Source organism: Chrysemys picta, chromosome 2, assembly GCF_011386835.1.
Source record: "Chrysemys picta bellii isolate R12L10 chromosome 2, ASM1138683v2, whole genome shotgun sequence".
Lineage (NCBI taxonomy): Eukaryota > Metazoa > Chordata > Testudines > Emydidae > Chrysemys > Chrysemys picta.
Window position 1 is genome coordinate 101,729,628 of NC_088792.1, and position 23,954 is coordinate 101,753,581.

General features: G+C 39.9%; 1 protein-coding gene across 4 annotated transcripts in view; it reads left to right on the forward strand.

The window, feature by feature from the left end:
- CNTNAP2 (contactin associated protein 2) overlaps positions 1-23,954 on the forward strand; it is a 1,641,691-nt gene that overhangs the window by 966,062 nt on the left and 651,675 nt on the right. The window lies entirely within an intron of this gene.

Sequence of the window (23,954 nt, forward strand, 5' to 3'; positions counted from 1 at the left end):
ATGGGTCAGCCACAATATAGAATTTTGTTTTTAATTTCAAAAAGCCTATTTCATTGTAGATATATTATCATATATTGTTTTAGATAAATTGTGCGTACGTCAGCTATCTTATTTTATCACATTCAGTAATGGGCTGCCCATGCAGTCTTTACTCAGGCAAATCTCCCGTTGAGATCGAACACTGAGATCAATGGAATTTTAGAGCTGATTGATCCAACGGTAATGTGAGTTTGCACATCAGGACACTGGGCATAAAATAACTTTGTAGGGGTTTTTGAATAGAAATGTGCTGTGTTTTTAAACTGGCTATTTTAATCTTGCAAGCTGAACAGCTAATGGGGAAAATATACAGTACTATATATGTTCTTGTTATTCCAGGGATAGAAACATTACTGAGATTATGATTTTAGTGCCCAAAGCAGAAAGAACAAAAAATTCTTTCAAGATTATTCTCATTTCATTATCTTTCATCAGTGAAATCGTTAAAAATATATATGGAAATTAGTGTTTAAATAGTCTTACAAAAACGTATATACACTTAATTAAGAATAGATCTAATCCTCTTGATAATCTATGCCACAAATTTCTGGGAAACCTCATGGTAGTGATGATAATGAAAAGCAATTCTTGACAGCTAATGCCTGTCATAGTTTAATCTGGCAATTTTTATAATAAAAGTTCACCTGTCACAAAAGTTAACCAGTGTTCATTCACCCTGTCTCTGCAACTCCTTGTGGTCCTCAATCTTTCCCTGTGTCCCTACTACTTCACCCAACTTCTAGGTGGTGCTTCTTACAGTGTTGTCTCTACAAAGAGCCCCAACATAGCCAACTGCGTCACACAATATTTTGAAAGATTGTTTTCCATTCAAGAATGTACAGGTGTGACTTTACCTCAAAATAATTAGGGACTTAGATGGTTTCACTAAAACAAGTTATGAAGAAAGAGAAAAATCAGATTAAATAAAAACGAATATGCCTAACCCCTTCTGTGTTAAACCCCGAAAAAGCTAATCTAGATAAGCACAAACCATGCCATGCAAGTGCGCCTGATGAAGTGGGCATTCACCCACGAAAGCTTATGCTCCAATACCTCTGTTAGTCTTAAAGGTGCCACAGGACCCTCTGTTGCTTTTGATATTAAAGGTTCATTATAATCCCAGAACCCCTCCGCCCACCATAAAAAGTCCTCTGTAGGATATGGGAGTCTCACATCAACTGTCTTTTGTATGTTTCCCAGATCTGTTCAACATTGTTCTTGTTGCTTTGGATCAACAGTATGTGTCTTCTTTTACAACTTGAAGTTCTTTTCAAGATGTATCCAAAGAATATATGTTTTGCATTCCTTGTGTCCAAATTTGTTTCCAAATAAGCATCCTGCATTCCAAGACCACACTTTTGCATTTTAATTGTCCTGGCAGGTGTCTTGAACCCAAAGCAAGCTTGCTTTCTGCTTTGCACCTTTGGGACATGTCTGTTTAAACTTTTCTCAACACTAATTCTGCTTTATATCAACTATAAATTACTGACAGTTTAAAGTCAATCTCTTGCATAAATATATTAGAAAATCTAGACAATATGTTCACAAACCTCTGTAAACAGCAAGGGGTATTATTCCCTTTCTATGGAGGTACTCCCCTCTACTTTTTTTCTACATTAGTTTTCTGGTCTTTAGTTGTGTGTGTTTTGTGGGCAGTAAGGGTGAGAAGAGTTGAGGAAAGTGAAACTTGTATTGTCTTTTTGCACTGTTCAATAATTGTTCCATTTCCACTGAAGTCAGAAAGTTTTGCCATTCACTTTAGCAGGAGCAAGATCTGACCACAATGTGCCAAGTACGTATCTTTTTTTTCCCTCCGCAGAATACTCACGGCCAGTCAGTCAGCAAAGGGATAATTTAATTCTCCCCCAAATTCAAGGGCATAGAAAATGTTTGTTATTCACTGATGGATTACCAGCCAAATTCATCTGGGTGACAGCTAAAGATGTTTCAAATGTTTAAAGGAAGGCATTCGGTCGGTCGGTATGTAAATGCCTTGCTGGCGAACTGAGAACAATAGTTATAGGTATTCTATTGAGACTTTGGAAATTATTTTCCAGGGATACTATGGCAAATCTGCAAATCAGATGACCAGCTCTGGTTATATGAATACCAACACCGCCTCTGCCCACCCCAGTGTTAAAATATGCCTGGGAGGTGTAGAGAATCTCCCTTGACAACTTTTCACCTCCAAATGCACTTTCTTTCTGGACACTTAGAGAACTGATGCTGTAGAAGTCAAACAGCTTTCTCTCCCTAAGACTAGTTAATATTTACTATTTTTTTTGTCATTGACCAAACTTTTTTGTCAGGTTGATCCTGCTACCAGAATTGCCAGTTGGCCAGATGCTATGTGACATGCACATCATATTCATGTGCTATTGTCATTTGAACTGATATGTCCTTTATGATCTATGAGGGAAGAAAAAAGAGGAGGAGGAAAAATGCATGGAGGTAATAGACTGATATTTAAATATCCCAAAGATAATTTGGCACATCGAGACTGTTCTTACAAGGATTGTAAAACTTTTCTAGGAGTCTCTGATAACAAATGCTGTCCTAATTATACTTTTCCTACCTTATCCTTGAAAAAGCTAAAAAAAATGTCACGTCTCATGTATTCAAGCTCTCCCCAGTGGGATTTCAGAACAAGTCTTTTTTTTTTTTTTTAAGGCATTAGTATAACAAACACAGAGGTTGGGATAGCTGTTCTCTTTGTTTAGCAAGATTTTAAAGATCCCTTTTTTTCAGCACAGGAATAAAACATTTTTGCAAATATAAATTGTAGAATTAATAGCAAAGTAATTAAAGAATACAGTAATTTACCTACCAGATTGACTCTATTTTTGTGAGCATTACTATCAAGTTATACTGTCAGTAGTAGTATTGCACTATATTTTCCTATGGAATTCTTTTCCTTGAAAATTCACATTGAAAATGCACATTCATATTTAGTGAAAATAGCTTTTGCATTGAAAACATACCAAGGGTGCATTGTTGATAGGAAAATAGATATTTTAGTTAAAATTGGTAATTAATTAAAATTCAGGTGAGGGAAAGGACACAATCATATGAAATGAAATGGCAACAGTTTTCAGGCAAAATAAAAGAAAAGTGAATTTCACAAGGTTCTCATTCTCAGTAGTATCTATGAAAGTCTTCAGTTTTACTTATTTAAATTCTGATTTCAGGCTTATTGATGATTCACTCTGACATAGAGTGACCAGATGTCCCGATTTTATAGGGACAGTCCCGATATTTGGGGCTGTGACGGAGCAGGGAGTGGGGCGGATTTGACCTGGGAATGTTGCAGGGAAGTTGCACTGGGGATGGGGGACTTCCCTTGAAGGAAGCTACCTGAGCTGTAAGCTGAGCCAGGAGGGGGGTTGGGAGAAGTGACACCTTCTGCCCTGGAGACTGAACAAAGGAGAGGGGATGGGGGAGAAAGCTGATGGAGGAGTTTTTAGTTTCAGTTTGGGCGGGGTGGTGCAATGCAGGGAACCCGAAGCTGGGGTCTAAGCTCCCTAAACCCCACAGAAGGACTTGATTGAGGGGTTCTGGTTGTATCTACATGCAGGGCCGGTGCTACCATTAAGGCAAACTAGGTGGTTGCCTAGGGCACCAAGATTTGGGGTCACCAAAAAGCAGTGCCCCCAATTTTTTTTTACAGCGTTCATGGGCTGGGCTGCCGGCGGTGCGCTGACATGTACGGCTCAGACTCCCTCTCCCAGCGCAGCGGCCACTCCACTTCTCCTGCCTCCCAGGCTTGTGGCGCCAATCAGCTGTTTGGTGCTGCAAACCTGGGAGGGGAGGAGAATTAGAGCGGGGGCGGCATGCTCGGGGAGGAGGTGGAGCAGAGGTGAGCTGGGGTGAGAAGCTGCCGCTCGGCTCCCTGGGGTGAGGGTAGCTGCTGCGGGGGGGCCCTCAGGGCAGAGGGGGGAGCTGCCAATGGGGAGGGGCATCTCAGGGCAGGGGAGCTGCCGCAGGGCTCGGGGGGGGGGGGCCGCAAGGAGGAAGTTTCGCCTAGGGCGCGAAACTTCCTTGCACCGGCCCTGCTTACACGCTCTGCTTGGGACTGTGTTCCTGTCATCTAATAAACCTTCTGTTTTACTGGCTGAGAGTCACGGTGAATCTCAGGAAGAGGGGTGCAGGGGCCTGACTCCCCCACACTCTGTGACGGGCTTTTTCTTATAGAGGCACCTATTGCCCCCACCCCTGTCCCGATTTTTCACACTTGCTATCTGGTCACCCTACTCTGACATGGCTACTCAGACAACAGAGGAGGGCAAGGGCGTGGCTATACAGGACTTAGCTGAGTCACAAATCAGGTGCCAAGGGTGGGGAGAAAGCAGGCTCTGTGAGGATTCTACTTACTTGAGTTCTGCGGGCAAAGAGGTGTAATGAGGGCAAGAAGGAGCAAAGTATAGGCAATGCTGCGATAGGTTGGTCTCTTGGCTGGACATGAAGAGAGTAGCCGGCTGCCCCTGGTAATGGCCTGCCCCATCTGGCAGTGGTTCTTCACTAGCCTCTCGAGTGAAATAGCAATTCTGGAAAAATCATGACTCGGGCACTCCTTTGAATCAAAATTCCTTTTGAAGCTGCTCCTGGGATGGTGTGAATATGTGTTGCCCCTTCCATAAAGCTGAGAGTAAATTTTCAATCTAGGGTTTTCACAGGATGGGCTACTCCTATTCACTACCTTCTCTACACCATTATATCCCAGGGCAAGGTAGATACAGTGTTGAAATGCAGCACTGATTAAATTGTAGAACAGATAACATCTTATGTGTGCCTAGAAAGCTTCATCAGTGCTGGTGGTTCCATCAAGGATGAGGTTCAGAGGAAATGTGCTTTAGCTATAAGTGCTGCACAGAAATTGATGAAGTTATGGACTGACTTAAAAACATTGTGTTTGGTACCAAAATGAAAATTTATCAAATCCATGTACTAACAGTATTACTCTATGGTCTGGAAGCTGAGTTTGTGATTTCTGCATCACGTTGCTAACTTTTCTAGTTTTGATATATTGCACTGAGTCATAGGAGGATTTTTTTTGTGCCTAAGAGTAAATCATTTTCAGTGCACACACTGTCTGTCTCTTTCTCTCTTCCTCTGTACGTCTCTGATAATGTCTCTCAGTAGATACTGAGATATTCTCCAGGGAAAGACATAAATTATGTTTTATTCAAATCTATAAATTAAGGAAAGCTGTGTTAAAGGTTGTGTTTTCAGGTGTGTGTATTTGGTGGGGTGGGTGCTAATTAGTTGAGTCAGTCTCCCTTTAAGAGTCTATAATTCTCACTTAATTCCCTTTCCTTTCTTTTCATGGGGTTGGGGGATTGAAAGGAGTAAGCTTCCCTTTCCTGCAAAGTCTCTAGAGAATGATGTTGCTTTGTTGTTTTCCAATTATGCGCATAAAATGAAAGGGCAGAAAATAGGAAGTGAATTGCAAAGTGAAAATGAGTCCATTAACCCTGACAGAAATTGTTTACACCTTTAGAGATAAGGAGCTTTCATAAGGCTTTTTAAGCTTGCACCAAAGCACCTGATAGTTGTCCAATGCCCAGAGGAAAGATTTGATTAGGGACATTATTTTTAATTCCAGTTATAAAACATTCTTTTTGCATTTTCTCCTCTTTTTGCACTGGTTTATATATGGGAGAGTTTTAGTGCTAGTGGTAATCCTACAGTGATAGCAAAGATATGCAGTGAGCATCTGTCAGTCCACTACTTCCCTTTTCTTTTCTGACAAGCTAAGCTTTAGATGAATGGACTACATGGCAAGTTTCCTGTGGGACATTGGTCTGTGGCTTATAGTAATTCCTTGGTTTCTGTATGAGTGTACAAAATGCACTGTGGATGGAATCTTATCTATGTAGCCGGACTCATTTGTTTCTGAAAGCTGGGTTGATATAATTTCCCCTCGGGTTTGGTAGGAGGGATAAAAAGTGAGGCAATGAAAGAAAACACCTTCATCTGTGTTCAGCACACTGAATTTTTCTATGTGTGAGTCCTTCCTTCTTGAAAACCTGTCATCCATATCTAAAGTGTGTGTGTGAGGCCCATAGAATTTTGTCATGTTTTCTATTGTCAGGATACTGTGAATCATGCTATAGACATGACCAGTCCTCCTAAGTATTGCTCCTGGGTTTGAAAACTTCCATACTGGCAAGATCAAACGTATATCAGGTAGCAAGGATTCATGGGATTTTTGCTAGCTCATGATATATACTAATTAAACTGCCATCTTTGTGGTATATCAGATGTTATATAGCAAAGGAAGATATTCAGCCAATCACAACCTAGATCATCTATTTGATCAATGGTACTGAAAGCCTTATTGTTCTAGTAGCTAAATTGTCAAAACCTGCAGCTTCTCCCATACCCACAAATAATAATTGTGTCTGGATGTATGTTAATCAGCATTTGCATATGCACAAATTGGTGAACAGTGCAAGTGCATTTCTTGCAGATACAAGATACAGTGCAGAATTTGACCAGAGTGTCTTGGTCACATCATTCCTCCAGCTCACTTTCACAAACAGGTGCACACAGGAGTGACAGAAATAAAGGAAATGGCAGTGGAACAATTTTTTTTAATCTACCCTCATGTTGTTCTCTAAATCAATAGAAGAATCAAGAATGCAGAAGTATAGAACTTTCAAACCCTCACAAACCAAGAAAAACTGTATTTAACTTTTGTTTCTTCTCTCTTCTTTGGATCTTCATTTGTCTTGTATGATAGGGAAAAATGACTCCTGCGATTACAAACACTTGAGCCTCACTTTGTTATTTAATGAATGAAACAATGCCTCCTCCACCATGAACATTGACACTCAATTCATCTGCACTTTGGTTATGGAACCTGCAGAACTTGTCGGCACTGGGGTTCAAAGTGGCAGTAGCCATTAACTCTTGTGATTTTTATACCATTTCATCATGTTTAGGTTTTGTTCCATACATGCAGATGATGTCAGAATTCTGGGGAAATTAGACTAATATGAGGTAAAGTAACATAGACACCATGTGATTAAACTTCAGGAATGTGGAGTATATTGTTTGTGATGCAGTGATATGCCAGTCCCTGCTGTACCCTCGCCCACTATGTACTACAATGCGCACACAAGTGCTATAGGCAGGTAACCTAATTGAGCTTATAAAGAAAGATAGTCTTAGTCAGAAATCCAATACTTTATCATATGTTTGATCTCTTATTTGGGTGGGTAAAGTGAGTATAGGAATGGATCTAAGTGTGGGACTTGTTGGAATAGATTGAGTTGTATGAAGCCCCATTCAAAATTAGAAATCTCTGCCAACTGCAAAATGAATGAATGAAGTTTTGAGATGTGCTCTGCTGGTTCCTCTGCCATGTGATATAAATCCCCAAACTGAGTCTGATGTTAGATGAAGCCAGCATGCCTAGAAGTTTCTTAAGAAAAAAATCAATCTATTTCTTTGGATTTACTCTGCCTTTCCCCTCCTCATTAACACGGAAGCCATTCCCTATAGGTAGAGGATGAAAAAGGGCTACAGATTTTTTGTTTTAATGCATACTCCCCTATCTTCTGTGACTTTGAAAACTAAAGCTGGAGAAGGACTAGGAAAAACTTATTATAGGTAACAATTCTGCACTGGCAGCGGATGGAGTAGATTCACTCAGTGAGGCCTTAACATCTTTAAGTTGTGTTGGCTATATGACTTGTTTCTTTTTTTCCATTTAGCACAATAAACATATTGTTGCCTATTTCCCAGTCAGGAACCAATTATATCAACTGCTAGACTATTACAGTGAATCAAGTTAGAGATATATAAGAATTGCTGTACAAGATATGGTTTAGTCTATTTAGAGAGGGAATGGTTTATGAAAGAAGGAAACTGCTGTGCTAACTTAGAAAATATCCCATTTGTGATTGACCCACCAGGGTCAACCAGTAGTTTGAATAATCATCTTCTAACAATGAAAACAAAATGGTTTATGCACGTGTTTGTTATCTAAGACCATAATCCTGAAAAAAATTGTATATGTGAGTAGTCTCATTGAGTCCAATGGGGCTATATGTGTGAAAGTCTTTCCAGGATCAGGTCTAACATACTAATAGCCCCTGAAATTAGTTTTATGGTTACTTGTGAATTTTCCAAATATTTAGAGATTTATACACATACCCTTCTTTAAAATGATGCAGCATTTTAACAAAATGAGCCAGATTGTCAAAAGTATTTAGGTACATTTGTATCTTAAGAAAAAGAATAGAAAAAGACAAACTTTTCAAGATAGTATATTCCAGTGCTTACAGAAATGATCTTTATGCTAAATAAAATAAAAACTAAATACAGTTATTTTAATAGCAACTACTCGCCCTACTCCCTACCTGGTGTGTGTGTGTGTGTGTATATGTGTGTGTGTGTGTATTGGCTGAATGTTTCTTAGTGCTGATTATAAATAATGACTCATGTATGAAATCTGACTGGTGCCCCAGTTAAATCTGTAATTACCCTCTGCTGCTTCTACAGTATAAACAAACTGTAGGCAGCCTCTTGATTATAGGACTGGCAATCAATTAAATCCTAGCATGCCTAAAATTCCAGATTGTCTTTAGCCCCTTGCACTGAACACAGTAAATCCTGGTCTATATTAGTGGTAATCTAGGTCTGCTACAAAAATATTTTTTTAAACTTCTGTAAATCATGTGTAGCTTTATAGGGTTTATATTTTTTTTTCCAAAATATGGACATTAGTCAGTGGATTAAAGCTAATCTGCATGCTTAAATTGGCAAAACTGGACTATGATGCAGAAATTGAATATTTAAAGCCTTGTATTTCTATTATCAATAACGCATTGAGTTAACCTTAATAACGCATTGCTGTATGAAATAATAAATTGTTACTGAATGACTACCCAAAATAGGCTGTTGATAGCAACTGGTTTATTGCACTAGATTATATATTGTCATTTTACAAGCATAAAATACTGTTTGAATTACCAAAATGCGTCTGCTTGAATTTAGCTTGAGGTTGAAAATATTTTGGTAATGCAGTGCTGAATGTTTAATGTTGAGAGTCTGTAAAGGGGAATTAAATTGTTCACCAGCAAGTGATAAGACTATTGGAACATTTTGAGTTATTAATTCTAGCCCTATGAAAGTTGCAGTCATTCTGCCTATTAACTGAGTTGCCAAAATCCATAAGTTTATTTTACTCCCTCTGAGTCAGAGCAACTTATCTGTAACTAGACAATTGTCATAGTTTTAAATGCATATATGTGAATGAAAAGGAAGAGGTACAGGCAGTGTTTTCCCTGACATTTTTCTCTGAGGTGATTTTCAGAGAAAATGATTAGAGAGCTAGCTGCACCTCTTTATCCTTTCTGGTCTCTGAGTGCATCCTCTTGGGTGTTAGGCCTTACACCTATCACAGAATGGAATTTTGCAGTTCTCCCACTTCTAGACTGGGTCTTGGACTACAATACCCTGATTGTCAACCATTGTTACCCTGCAGCTCTGACTGAGTTTGGACACCTGTGGTTCTTTCCCATGGGAATCTTTGACCAAACAGTTTTCTTAAAATCAAAGTACTGTTTAAGTAAGTAAGAACAATGTATTAGAGGAAAAATAGGATTTTTGAAACAACATTCTACACGTCTGTTACCAATGCTCTACCATCCTTAGATGGTGATCAAAGCAGCCTAGCTTCTTCAGAAACCCCAGTGTGGTCCTGTGTCTCAGGGCTTGTCTACACTGGAAAGTTTTGTCAATGAAACTAAAGTCGACAAGGAAAAATCGACAAAAGCGAAGTCGCCAAAGCGTGCCTACATTTGCTCTGTGTGTCGACAGATCGTGTCCACATTCAGGGCACCTTTGTCGACAGCGAGAGCAATGGACTGTGGGTATTGTAGCAGTGTGAGACTCACCAGCACAGCGCCTCCTGCTGGTCATCCTGGGAATTAGCTCGTCCAGCACTCAGTGCCCTCTGCTGGCCAGTGTCTCACCTGCCTCAGGCCCCTGTGTCCCGGCCAGATCCCGGTGCTCTTGGGTTCTGCCCACTTCTCTCCCAGGGGAACCCCTATCCCTCTACACCTATCTTGCCTCAGTGGCTACTGCCAGTCATCATCTAGCCCCCAATCACTGGGGCAAATTGAAGTCTGAAAAGGCCACTCATCATTGGCAAGGGGGTTGGACCAACTGCCTCTGCCTCACCCCGGGCTGCACCTCTGCAACCCCAGTACCTGCTTTGGCCTTTAGCAAGGCCCACAGCCTGGAGATTTGTCAGGCTGGAGCTCTACTCCCAGCCCTCTGAGCAGCCCCCAGGCAGCCAGGTCCTTCTCTGTCCACAGCTAGAGAGAGACTCTGTAGCTCCTGGCCTCCAGCCCTCTTATCAGGGCCAGCTGGGCCCTGATTGAGCTGGCCACACCTGTGGTCAGCTACTCAGTCAGCTTCCCTCAGATGCTCTTAATCCCCTTATTTCAGGAGTGGGGTAACCACCCCGCTACAGTATGTATCCCACAGAGCCTGGCAACACCTTCTGTCACTAGGTGTTGTGGGAATGCGGAAATGGAGCTTAGCACATCCTGGAATGTGCAAAATGTACCATCATGCACTGCTTTGTGTCTTCCTTTCACGCTGATTTTCCACCCATCATTCTTTTGTAGTACGCGCCAGCATCTGCAGTGAGAGAGGATGGATCCCGCACTTCTCTCCTATGCTCTGTTAGCTGTCATGAGGACATCACGCATGGCAGCACAGTTACTCGCAGAGTTACTCACAAAGTTAGCAGAGGATGAATCGCAGGCACCCGAGTGTGATATGGACAGCAGCAACTTATCAGTGCTTTGTGCATTCACAGAGCAGCTGCATACGGTAGACCAGGGGGTTCTCAAACTGGGGGTCGGGACCCCTCAGGGGGTCATGAGGTTATTACATGGGAGGGTCACGAGCTGTTAACCTCCCCCCCCCAATCCTGCTTTGCTCTGGCATTCCCCTGGCTGGTCCTTACCTCAGTCCCTGGAGAAATCAGGGAGAGAAAGGAGCTGCCTGGAAGAGAAGTGCAGGGGCCAGAGCTGTCGGAAGCCTGAGCCAGGTAGTTGGGCCACCTTTAGAGTCGTGCCCCCAGTGGGAAGCAGAACAGAAAAGCTGATGCTCAGCAGACCAAAAGGAAGGTCCTTGCCGTCAGCTCTGGGCCTTGTGCTCCCCCGCCAAGCAGCTTCTTTCCTTCCCCTGTTGCAAAGCATCCTCTAAGCTGGCAGGTGCCAGCCTAGGTGTGTTGGGGGCAGGTCAGCACAGGGATGCTGCAGCAGGGGCCGGAGCTGCTGGGAGCTGGGGTGGACCCAGAGGCAGAGCCAGAGCTGAGTAGTGGGCCATCCTTACAGCAAATGCCCCCCAGCTAGGAGAAAGAGCTGTGCACAGGTAGGGGGAGGCAGGGACAGGAGAGGCTCTGGGGATGGTCACCCCCTTCTGCCTTGATCATACTTATTTGAATAAGAGCCAATTTTTCCTTATGCTATGTGTGTTCAACTCACCATTGGGAGCCATGTGCATTCATCCATTATCAACATTTGGCTGTAAGTCTGAATTTAAATGCAGCTTTTATACACATCCTGTATAATTGTATATTTTGTCAGTATGGTGCTGCTGTTTAAATAGAAGGATTTAAAAAAAAACAAACCTGATGGTTGGGGAGAGTGAGGAAGAGATCTCACCATCAAAGATTTCAACATAGATTTCCTACTAAAATTCTCATTTGTATCCCCATGGAGGTTTCACATGATTTTTTTCCCCTTAAAGTACTGTAAGTTGGCAAAATTCTGCCTTCAAAGGTCCATGAGCATTTCCCACTGACTTCAAAAAAGAACTAGATAAGTTCATGGAAGATAGGTCCATCAATGCCTAAGCTGGGAATGGGCGACAGGGGATGGATCACTTGATGATTTCCTGTTTTGTTCATTCCCTTGGGAGCATCTGGCATTGGCCACTATTGGAAGACTGGATACTGGGCTAGATGGACCTTTGGTCTGACCCACTATGGGCATTCTTATGTTCTTATGACTTCAATGGGCACATGTGTTTTGAGGGCAGAAGTTGGCTAATGAATGGGTCCTTCAGTACACTGTTACTGTTGTGTATGTCATTCCTGTACACACAGACCTCTTGTTGCTTATCCAAGACAAATTTTCAAGGGCTCTACCTGGTTTTATGTGTGAGATATGATTTCTCTTTGTTGAAAAATGTTTCCTTTTGACTGGTGCTGAGATGCTCATGCAGTTTGTGTATGCCCTGTGTGTGTGTGTGTGTGTGTGTGTGTGTGTGTGTGTGTGTGTGTGTTATTAAAGGTTTTGGGGAGGAGAAGGAACAAGAAATTCAGAAAAAAGTTTCTTTTTATCATTGTGGTGAGAAACCAGGCACAAACTAGCCCTACTATCCAACCGCACCTTCGTTCCTGGCTTGCTAGTCTGAGAAGTACAAGCATATATAGCATCTGATTATTAACAATATCAGAGATAGCCAAAGAGTTTGACTGTGCTAAAGATAGCTATCGCTATCTTTTTTTAAGTCTATTGATCTGCAGTTACAGTAACTTCCAGTATCTCAAGATATCTGTAAACTACATGTAAACCTTTTGTTTTTGTGGAGATGGAGAGATGAGTTTATAAAAAGCAGTATAGAATGTAAACCCAAGGCTATTTAAAATGCACTTCAGTTGCAGAAGAAATGAGGATGAGAGAGAATTAAAAGAAATTCTAGAAACTACATAAACTTTATTCTTAAGTTAAAATGAGATATATTGGATTAATTTATGTGTATGTGCATATAACATTTCCAAAATTAAAATACATATTAAATAGTAACATGTACTAGTAAAAATAAACAGTAGAAATAATTATTTTGTAGAATACTAAGTGAATCCCATTCTCCTAGGTTTTTATTTCTACATGTAGTTTTCATGCCCACAGTTTAATATGCTTAAATGAAAGGCTTTATTCAGTATGAATGATAGAAGGTTTTTATGTGGTTTTTGCATCAGCTGAGTTCTTTGTGCTTTATTTAATGTGTTCTGTTACCCCACATGTGCTGTGTTCAGATCATACATTGTTTTTATAATTCAGCTCTGAATTGCCCAGAATTGGAAGGAATGGTCCCAGTATCGCATAGGTGCTTGTTTATAGCTTTCAGGACCTATCTTAAATAATTAGGGTTTGTCATTGAATAATAATTCTTATTTACCATATATGGACTTGTTTTGCAGTAGTGACCTTCAGAGAGAGATTGTGGTATCTGTCTCAGTTGACATGAATTGTGTATTTTACCTTTTAAGTAACTTGCTTTCTAACCCAAAGAAATTAAAAATTGTAAGAAAAAAACTGCTTCCTTTTTATTCCCATAAATCCATGCCCTGAAATGGGGGGAAATATGTCTAGGAATCAAATCTATTACTGAGTGTGTGTGACTTTGAGCAAATCACTTAGCTAAACTGAGAAGCAGAGAGATGATCTGCAGAATGGAATGAAAGGTATTAGAGAAGGGTGGCTATTGAGAAAATAAATGCATGTTTGCATTTTGTAAATCAAAACATTTTGATCTGACTGTATTTGCAACCCTTTCGTATGCACTTTTATGAACATACAAATACTAAATGTGTATTAACATGAATAATCATGAAAAGATAACTTAAAGTTCCAGTGCATACATATTTACTGAAGGTGCATTATAAATTGTATATTCATTCCTAAATTTTGAAATTTGGGCTGTTGATTTAACCAACACTGCATAAAGCATAAATTGCAAAAGGAAGATTTTATCTAGGAATTATCATAGGTAAGTCCTATGGCCTATTGTTATACAGTAGGTCAGACTAGATGATCACAATTTTCACTTTTGACCTTGGAATTTGCTTCTATCAGCGAATATGCAATTTGAAATCTGTGTTGTATGTGTTAGTTGTATAAAACATTTGTAATTGTTTGTGTCTCCTTTTTTGGATGCCAGTGTAATACCATAACATCATGAATTACAAATTGTCGGTACAGTATAAAATATCATTTTGCAATTTTCAGTTTGTGGTATATTAGGTAGTTGCATAAACTATCCAGTCAGAGAACAGAAACAATACCATGTGAATTTTTAATTGTGATGTAATTGCAGTTTGTAAATTGCAAACAAGTTGCAGAAGAACAGTTATTCACTGGAGAAATTTGGGAATCATAAATAAATTGAATTCAAGAATTGTGTGATCTTATCTGTGAACAATTAATAGACTGGGGGGAAAAAAGACAAATTGTTGAATAAATGTTTTCTGGCAAAGTATTTTCCCCACTTTAAGTGACAACCTCACAGAGTTGAGATGTAGTTAGTTAATTAATACTTCCACATAATGTTGGATTCACTGGATGAATGATGCTGTAGAAATGTAATTTATTTTAAATAAGTGTTACTTATTTTATCATCTTATGCATTTGACAGAAAGATGGTGCTTATAAAGGAGAGATCCTCAAGGATGCAATGATAATGAAATCTTATGAAAGACAAATATGACTAACTCTTTCTCTTCATTAACATATTTTGGATTAGCTGTTAATTTCAGAGAGATTCTAGAAAGATTTGTATTAATAAAAATGTCTATTAATGGAAAAATGGTGATGCATCCAGGGAAGAAATAATATTATGTAAATATATCATACAATGATCTTTGTTGTGCTCATTGACTGTAAGAAAACAACAAAAATTTCTTCCGAGGGGAAGTTCATTTTTTTCAACTCTAAAGACAGAGAGAATAAGATTTAAACTTCAAATACTTACAAGAGTCTCTTCAGCTTAGAAAGCAATCATTATGTGAGGGGAAAAGAAGGAATAGGCTTCAATATTTCATGCTTACAAAGTTGTAAAGGTTGGGGTTTTAAGCAGTATTAGGATATTCCTCCTGTATGTTAAATGTTTTCAAGACTAAAAAGTAAGATCACATTTTCTTCCTTTCTTCTAGTCTGTTTTTGGATTTGGAATCATTTATTTGCATAACTGAGAGCCTTATTTGCAGATTGATAGATGGTTCTGTCTGGCATAAATCCTTTCAAATATACTGTACCATGTGTATCAGTTGTCATTCAAATAGTTTAACTATTTGGGAGGTCGGGGGGGAGGAGGAGACATCTACTCTGCTAAAGCTAGACTTTCTGATATATTAATTCTCCCACATTTTGTCGTGTCCCAGCCAAAAGTTTTTCTGATAGGGCTATAGTTTAAGAGATGTTTGAGGGATGTTCAGGGGGTTGTGAAGAAAATAGGCACATAACATTTACAATATTGTTTTTAAATATATGAAAAGTGTAAACCTGAAAATATGTACAGTTTTACACCAATAATGGGGTACATGTATTGACACAAGTGTCATGTTAATCACATTCCTAATGCATTACTAGAAAGCGCTGAGGTGTTGTGGTGATGAGGATGGTATAAGAATCTGTATAGAATAGAATAAGTATCTGAAAACTTAGTGATTACTAATTATTTGTTATGAACTATATGCCTGGATCAATGGGCTAATAAGAGAGTTTTGTGTATACAGTAGCAGCTATTGAGTTGAGGGACTATGTACCATTTATTGTAAATTAGCTTCTTCTTAGTAACCAGACAACACGGCTAGTAATTTAGTAGTTTAGACTGTCGGAACATCATGCTTATTGTACAATTGCATGCTATTAAAAAAGTAACTCACTTTTTTGCACAGAATGAAAAATAAATTGTAAGAGAAGTTCCAACTGACGGGTTGTCTAAATTACAGTTTGTTTTAGAAATAAAAAGGAAAGTGGGGCAAGATAACTTCTGAGATTTGAAGCACATTGAGCCCAGAAGAAATTAGTGACCCTGTTATTGGTGCAAATGGAACTTTAAGTGCTAGGTAGTATAGGCTTCATATGGAAAGACTGATAAGTTTCCAACCAAAGCAAATTGGGGTAGTTTTTGTGTGAACACAATGAGGGTGAATCTTAAAAAACTGCAGTACTTAACTAACTTGTTCAGCATAGCTTTAGAACGGTACCTTTAGACCTCTATAGTTATGTTGCATTTGTTCGGAGCTACACTTGGGCATAGAACTGAATGCCTGAGAGCATTTTAGAAAGCATGGAAATGGTAGTCATTTGCAGTGTTCCAAGTACAGTATATGTTAAAATAAGATTACCTTTAATATATCCCTATTATAAGTTTCTTGGTCCTCTGTATTCTCTTGGTTTAAAAAAACGCTTTTTGTAGACATTTTTATAGGGACTATAATCAAGTTGCTGTTCTCTTGGAGATCTTTCTTTATTTTATCCATTCTGTACTCTCTGGAAGGACTTAAGGTTTCGCCTAATGATTTGAAAGAATTCCATTCTCAGTGTGTACAGTATATCTAGTTAGCCATATCTTGCTTAATATTATGTGCTACCATGCTTTTTTTGTTACTCCTTCTATTGTTGTCTCTGATTGCTCAAGATAAGATACATTAAAAGTTGGTATCTCTATAAATCATTGAGATTTTTTTAAAGCTGTATTTTTACATAGCATTCCATGTCCACACCTTTGCATGCTATTGATTGTTTTTCTACCCTAATTTCATACACACCATTCCTCCTAATGTTTTTTTCTTTCTCCCTCTCCCTGATCTCTGCCTCAGCGCTGCCCTTCTGCTTACCAGGGCACTTCCCAGTTATCTTCCAGTCAAAGGAAGGAGATGGATGGATTCTATTGCAAGAAGAGAACAAGAAGCCTGAGCACAGAGAAGTCTAATTTGTCTTCTGTCTGAATGTAAAGCAGGCTCTATCACCCAAGCTGCCAAACGAGGTTGAGGGATGGTGGCTTTGATAGGTTTATCATGCATTCTCATCTCTATGAGAACTAAATGAAAACATAAAGTTCCTGGGCACTCGATGGGTACATACTGATAGCATGTTACTCCTTGCAATAGGAAATTTAGATTTGCACAAAACTGTCAGCATCTTTTTCTTGAAAGGGATGGGATGTTTGTACCTATAATCACTGAGACAGGTATTTGGAGTAAGATGTCATGTCATGATGAGCTTAGTTTGTAGTAAGATATTATTAGCTGAACAATTTATTTTTTTGGATAAAGGCAAAAATTTTTTTCACTTTTGTGTTATAATCAAATGTGCGTGTGCATGCCCATACACCCATACATGAATTTTTGAATGAAATTTTTTTTTGTTCATGATTTCTGTAGGTAGACATTTAATGATGGCCCAGAATTAAAGTCCCCACGATTCTATGTTACCCAAACCACTCACAATTTTTTTATGAAAATCAGAAAAGTGGAAGACAGTACAAACAACATAGCTATGATCTTTTATGGTTTCAGTCTGAGAGACAAAGGAGGGGGAGCCAAGAGCAGGTGAGCAAGCACACAGGGGGAGTGAACAGTCTTATCAGAACTTCTAAATTCACTTTCCTCTCTCCTCCCCTCATCTCACTTTGTTTCATATTCCTTTACCCTGTGTCTGTTTTCCTCCGTCTCCCCCTTTCTTTATTAAGCCCTAGTAAGACATATGTTTCAGTTGAAGCTGGTGCTTCACTCCTGCTGAGAAGGTGCCATGGCTCAGCTTGTGAGAGCCCCCAAGAAAGCTCAGTTAGGGTTCAATCATGGAAGATGCTGATCCCTCTAGTACCAATCTAATAATGTACATAACTACTCCCATAGGTTCTGGTGCTGCCCCACCCCATGGCTTGAATTGGTTTCCATTATATACAGGGTTTACAGTTTGGTTCAATAGCTCTCAGCACCCCCACTATACAAATTGTTCCAGCACCCCTGCTACTCCCACTGAAGGATCGAACCTTGAGACCTGGTACTGGAAAACCTTGGAGCTGTTCCTCCATGGATCCATTTTTTTTTTAAATTATTGTTCTTCTGAGGCCAGAATTCTGTGTGTCTTGGGGAGCTGTGCCACAAGAGGAGTCCAAGGAGAAATTCTGGCTGGCTCAGAAAGAATTCCTCCTGCTGCTCCAGGGGAGCATGCTGCTGCAGGAGCCCCATTGACCTTTAAAGAGGCGCAGTGTTCTTTCTGCTCTGAGCCTGGCTACATTCCATGGAGCAGTAGTGGACCAGCCACACTCTGCGAACCACCAGATTTCACTTCTCAGAGATATGCTATAGCTATACTAACTTGGCTCAGATCTCCTGAATGGCTGATACTGATCTTCAGGGATGCCCAGCCAATGGCAGCACTGCTACTGCAGGAGCAATGGGGAGAACTGGGAGCTAGAGGAGTCACACAGAGGAAGCAGCTGTGCAGACAAAGTGCCTCTGAAGATGTGAAGCCTTGGGGGTATCCATGGATTCATTCAGGTTTGCCATCTCACAGTCCCTTCCCTTCCCCTTGATGGGACTGTATACATGAAACTTGGGCAGTTTTTCTGTCCCTCTCCCATGCAGCTTTCACTGGAAGGGGGAGATTTGGACAGGGAAGGGAATGAAAACACTCATGAAAGGGCAGATACATGAAAAAGGTTTGAGACCTCTGGGGTGAAGGAGAGCAGAGGGGTAGAGTATGGGACTGTAGTGGATGCCTTGGGGGGACATTTTGGGGTGTGGGCTGGAAGTTCCACAGAAAGAGGGAATGAAGGGACTGTTCTTATTGCCTCAGGCCCCATTAATCCTGGCAGTGATTACAGTTCAGGGCAACTGCACCTGTATTTCCCACTCATGATCCACTCCGAGCTCCGGGGTCTTCAGCTGTGACCTGTCTCAGGTGGACACGTCTCTCCGTCCGGACTTTGGGGTTTTTCCAGGCTGCACAGTTCCCTACCTAAACTGAGTTCCCCAGTAAATCAGACTGCCTAACCAGGCCTACTTTCCCCTCCTTCTAGAGGCTATCAGCAACATAATTACCCACAGTTAAGGTATCACACTGCTTTTTCTAAGCAAGCATATTTATCCTTAAGGTGAAAATATTACAGAGAAAACCTGTTAAAAACAATAAATGAACCTACATGCATGTTAATAAGCTTACCAGTGATCACCCCCAACTTCAATAAGGATTCTGGCAGGTGATCAGTCCTTCAAACCCTACCAAGGTGTTTTTCTGTAGTTACAAGTTCATAACAGCTCAGAACAAGCACCCTCATGAATCTGGGTGACTCCTTGATATAGCTTGGGTCTTTGATCTGCCCAGACTGTGAATAAGTAATCAGTCAGACAACAATTCTGTCCTCGGGGCATAGCATCAAAAGTTTGGGCCCAGAAGTGGGAATTTGCATTCCCTTCTCCCCAAGTATTTCCTACAAAACACATTTAACTTTGTTTATTCTGAAAGTGCCTTCATGTTGGGCATGTTGTTTACAATAGTCCTTTGACGTTAATAACACTCCCCAGGCTTACATAGGACACTTTTCCTCACTAGAGAAGTTATGTACTGTACAATCCGATAATAATGCATAAACTTTGCATTTATAATACTATGGACTTCAAAGCTATTTAAGCTGAATTCAGTAATGTCTCCCAAAGATATTGAAGGAAATTGCCATATCTGTCACAGCTGTCGTCATGGTAAACTTCATGTGAACAATTTTCCCCTTAATATCTGAGAGGAAATAGCTCTCATTAGCCATAGTACAAGTATTATGTAGTTTGTCAATCTATACTCTAGATGCTTGTTACAGTGATTGAGATACACTGCTCCTTTATAAATCTGTTCCATGCAGCACTGAATACTACATGTGTCAAGGGATTTATAAGGCTCAATCATGGTTACAGAGTTAGCTGCATCTCTGTCCCCTTCCTGGTCTCTTTGAATTCACCTCCTCAGGTATCAGGCCTTATTCCTTTACCTCTCCTGGGATGGATTTTCACAATTCTCCTCCTAAATTCAAGTCCTGGGCTACAGTACTCTGTGTATCAACTGTGCTTACTCATCAGGTCTGACTGAGTTTGGGCACTTGCAGTTCTCCCCTTTGAGGCACTGTCACTAGTGAATATAGTGACAAGACAGCCTTCTGGAAACAAAAATATTGTTTATTTAGCAGTAGGAACAAAAGCATGTAAATAAATATATGGATTTTAAAACAGTCTGTTTGCATGTCTGTCTTACCTAAGGTCCCACCGTCCTGTGAGAGTGACCTAGGCAGGCCTGAATTCTCTAAACCCCCGCACATTGGGGACCTGTGTCTCAGCCTGGTTCCCCCAATAACTGCTCCATCTCTCTTAAGGGGGTCCTTTCTTAATTATTCTAGAGTTCTTTTGTTTGCAGGCCTTTTTCTGTTCTGGTCCAAACCAATTTTGCCTGGATAACAGGCAAAAATTATCAAATCTAATAGTTCTGGCATTGTCCCTTAATGACTCTAAGTGTATCCTCAATCTTTCATTTCCTTCCTGTCTTTTTTCAGACAGCTGTCTACTGATTTAACACAACATACTCATATGATTCCTAATAACCAGATCAACATACGGTATACGTAAGTTTATTACAGTGGAGCTCCAAATCAGTCATGGTCACATTTAGCCTTGATTATGCAGGTATAACTCCATTAACTTCACAAAACCAGTTTCTGCTTCAGCTGTTAGCCTCATAGTGGACAACATTCTTGGATGGATCAAATATACCTACATGGTCTGTTATTTAAGGTCTCCAAAAGATAAGCAGTAACTGCATGGTTTAGGAATATGTGTGAAATGGAGAGTTATCATTTGTGGTGAAAAGAGAGAAGTGCCTTACAAAAGTGAATTGGTTCATGCTCGTCTTTATGAAAGAGTTAAAAACAAAATGAGTTAATTATGTTTAAGAGGTTAATAATAAGGTCATTCACAGAGACTGCAAACGCATTAATCTGTTGGATTCCTGCTAAATCAGCATAGGAGGGAATAAACAAAGTCTGTGGTCAGGTGTAAACCAAGTCATGGGGAGTTCCTCTGACCCTAAAGGAAAATGGATGAATAAAGAAAGGATGTCATGATGAGAAGCTTTAATCTTGGAGTATTAAATAGCACAACAAAGATGAATGAGAGCCAAATTCCATCACCAGTAAATATGGGAATGGGGGAACCTCTTGAATCCCTTCTAAACAAAGTAAAAATGAGAGAGAATCTCATACCAGTGAATGAAGGTTCTACAGCCATTAAATTAGTCTCCTGATACACTTTCCAAGCTTGTGCTTTTCTCAGTATTTTTTATTTATTTATTTATTTTTAGAATTTAATTATTTTGCCTTTCCTGTGTACCCTGCTGAGGACACCAGCTCCCAGTGTTTCCCATTTTACTGTTAATTTTATTGGAAAAAAAGATCGTTTCAACATTCAAATCATGAAATGCCCAGCATTTCTGCATTCACCAAACTGCTGCTGTTATATTCCTGTTAATTAGAACTTGTGGATCTGTGGCTCCTAACTTCTTACTTAACAGTTGTTCTTGGAGTGGCTGCTGCATGTTCCCACTCACAAAATGCGCTGGTGACAGAACCTTCTAGCAGCAGTGCTTTTTAGAGCACTCTTGCGCCTCCTGCCCCGCCTCTCATTGCTCTAACCATTCAGCCAGCGGGGTTATAAAAGGGAGTATGGCACACCTACCACCTCTGTTCCTTCCTGTCAAAGTACCAGAAGGACAAGGAACGTCACTGGGTCTTAGACCCAGATTCATAGGAATGGATTGTTCCCAGCATTGCTGCCGCCTTTTTCATTTAGTTAGATTTTGGTCTTTATAATTGTTTTATTTTATTAAATTTTTGGTTGGTGTTTTTTGTTTTGTGTACTAAAGATCTTAGTGCTGTGTCACAGGTGCTTTCTTCCTATAGGTCAGAATTGTTCTCTTTGGAAAGGTATAGGAGAATCTGTTGAACTCCAAGAAGCAATCAAATAACCTGTGTTATGATCACGTATGGGAAAAGATTCTCTTTATGGACAGCTACACAGTACAAAGCACTTCACTTAAACTAAGTGCATTGATGTTATTTATAAAAAAAATTCAGAGAAATCAATATTTTGATTTCACAGAAACCTAATTTTCTGATGGGAAAAACTGTTGTCTTGGGATTTTTTGTCCACCTCTAATTGTAATTATTACATCTGCTAGAAGGGTGAGTGGACTGCAGGTTCTCATGGTTGATCCCTTTCCTACAGTTTTTAATAAAGCTAAAGTGGGTTTTCCTACCATTTCAAAATTTCTTCCCAGATTAGTAACAGAATTCCATTTCAATCAGTCCATAAACTTTGCCAGTATTTTTCTCTAAAGCGTGATCTCACTCAGGGGAAGCTAACTGTATAAGTTGGATGCTAAGAGAACACTGACCTTCTCCTTGAACAGGTCTATGGAATACAGGAAAAAACCTAGACTGGTCCTTATGGGGAAAAAGATAAAGGTAAATCTATAACATCCTAATGCCTTTGTAAGTGGGTTAAACTGTATTGAAGAGTATTATGTTCCTCTTCCAAAAGGCTTAAAGAGCACTCTACTAAAATGAAGCCATCCTCAATGGCCTTTCTTAGACATATTCCTATCTTAGAAACCTGTAAAATTTCCCCTTGGAGCAATATTCATACTTTCACAAATTATTCCTTAGATCTGGAGGCTAGGTTAGATACAAAGTTGATAGAGTAGTATTACAAACTCTATTTAAGTAGACTGCCTTTCTCCACTATCAGGAGGGAGTAGCAGCACTTGCCAAGTTCTGAATAGTGGGAATGTATAGAAGCCCCTCAGAGAGGAAAGTAAGGTTACTCACATGTAACCAGAGTTCTTCAAGATGGATTCTGCAGATTCATGCTCCCCTCCCACCTTCCCCTCTTCTTTGAACTTCTAATTTCAACTTTGGACCTAAGGAGGCAGGGGAAAGAATTGAAGCAGGGTGAGGAGAAAGCAAGTTAGTCATTGTCCCACCCTTTATTCTCCTTCCACAAAAAACAGAGCTGGTCAGCTGTGCAGGAGGGCGCTTACTGCAATCCTTTAACAGCTGTGTGGGAAGGCGGCGTACTGAAACTCTTTAAGAGCTGTCCTGTGCAGTAGAGAGCTCCAGAAGGTATCCCCATGGGGTGGTGTGACTCTGCATTGATCTTTTGTAAGGGCTGAGTCCTCATGACACAAATGTGTCTTTAATGACAACTTGTAAAAGAAAAAATAATTAAAACACACATTCACCCTACATGGAATAAAATGCTGATTTAAGTGGTATGATTTGACTCACACATGATACTGAGTACAAGAAACCTTCTCAGGCTGGAAGAAAACTTATTACTGTGGACTGCAATTAATGCAGGTACATTTAGCAAACCTGTCTTAGTCACCAGCTGAACAAAGGTGATGAATAGCAAAGAAGAGTTTACTGAAAAGTAATAAAAAAAACCAGACTAAGACAAAATTACCCCCAAAATATCACCAATTCACTTGAAAGGACATGCAGCCCTGTAGTGGCTGGAGGCTTAGTCACCCCATTTTATTGGGAAATCACACACTTTGGAAACACTTTCAAATGTTGCATGGATCCCCCACCATGTACAGCTGGGATCCACTTTTCCTACAGAGGAACAGGCTAGTGGTGATTTGAAGACCCTCTTTTCTCTCTCACTATTATCTCTCCTCACCCCCCATTTTAAAATATGTCAGTTAAGAATGAGGTAGAGGCCAACCCAAAAAATTGTGCTGCCTCTTCCATGACTCTCAAGGCTGTCACTGATAACAACCCACCATAATTTTCATGTAGCCAAAGTTCAAATATGGGAGATGAGGGAGACACTAAAATTATTCTTGCAGAAACATAAAATCCTATTGGATTTCTTCCTTTCCTGCCAATTACTGTATTCTCATTTTTCTGACATTTTAGTTCTGCTCTCGAGAATTTTCAACAATCAGAGTGAGATAAGTAGCATAAGTAACTTTGGGACATTTGAGAGGTTTATACTTTCTGTTTCTAGGTTTACTCTGCATTATTAATTGTAGCATCTTCATTGTTGCTTT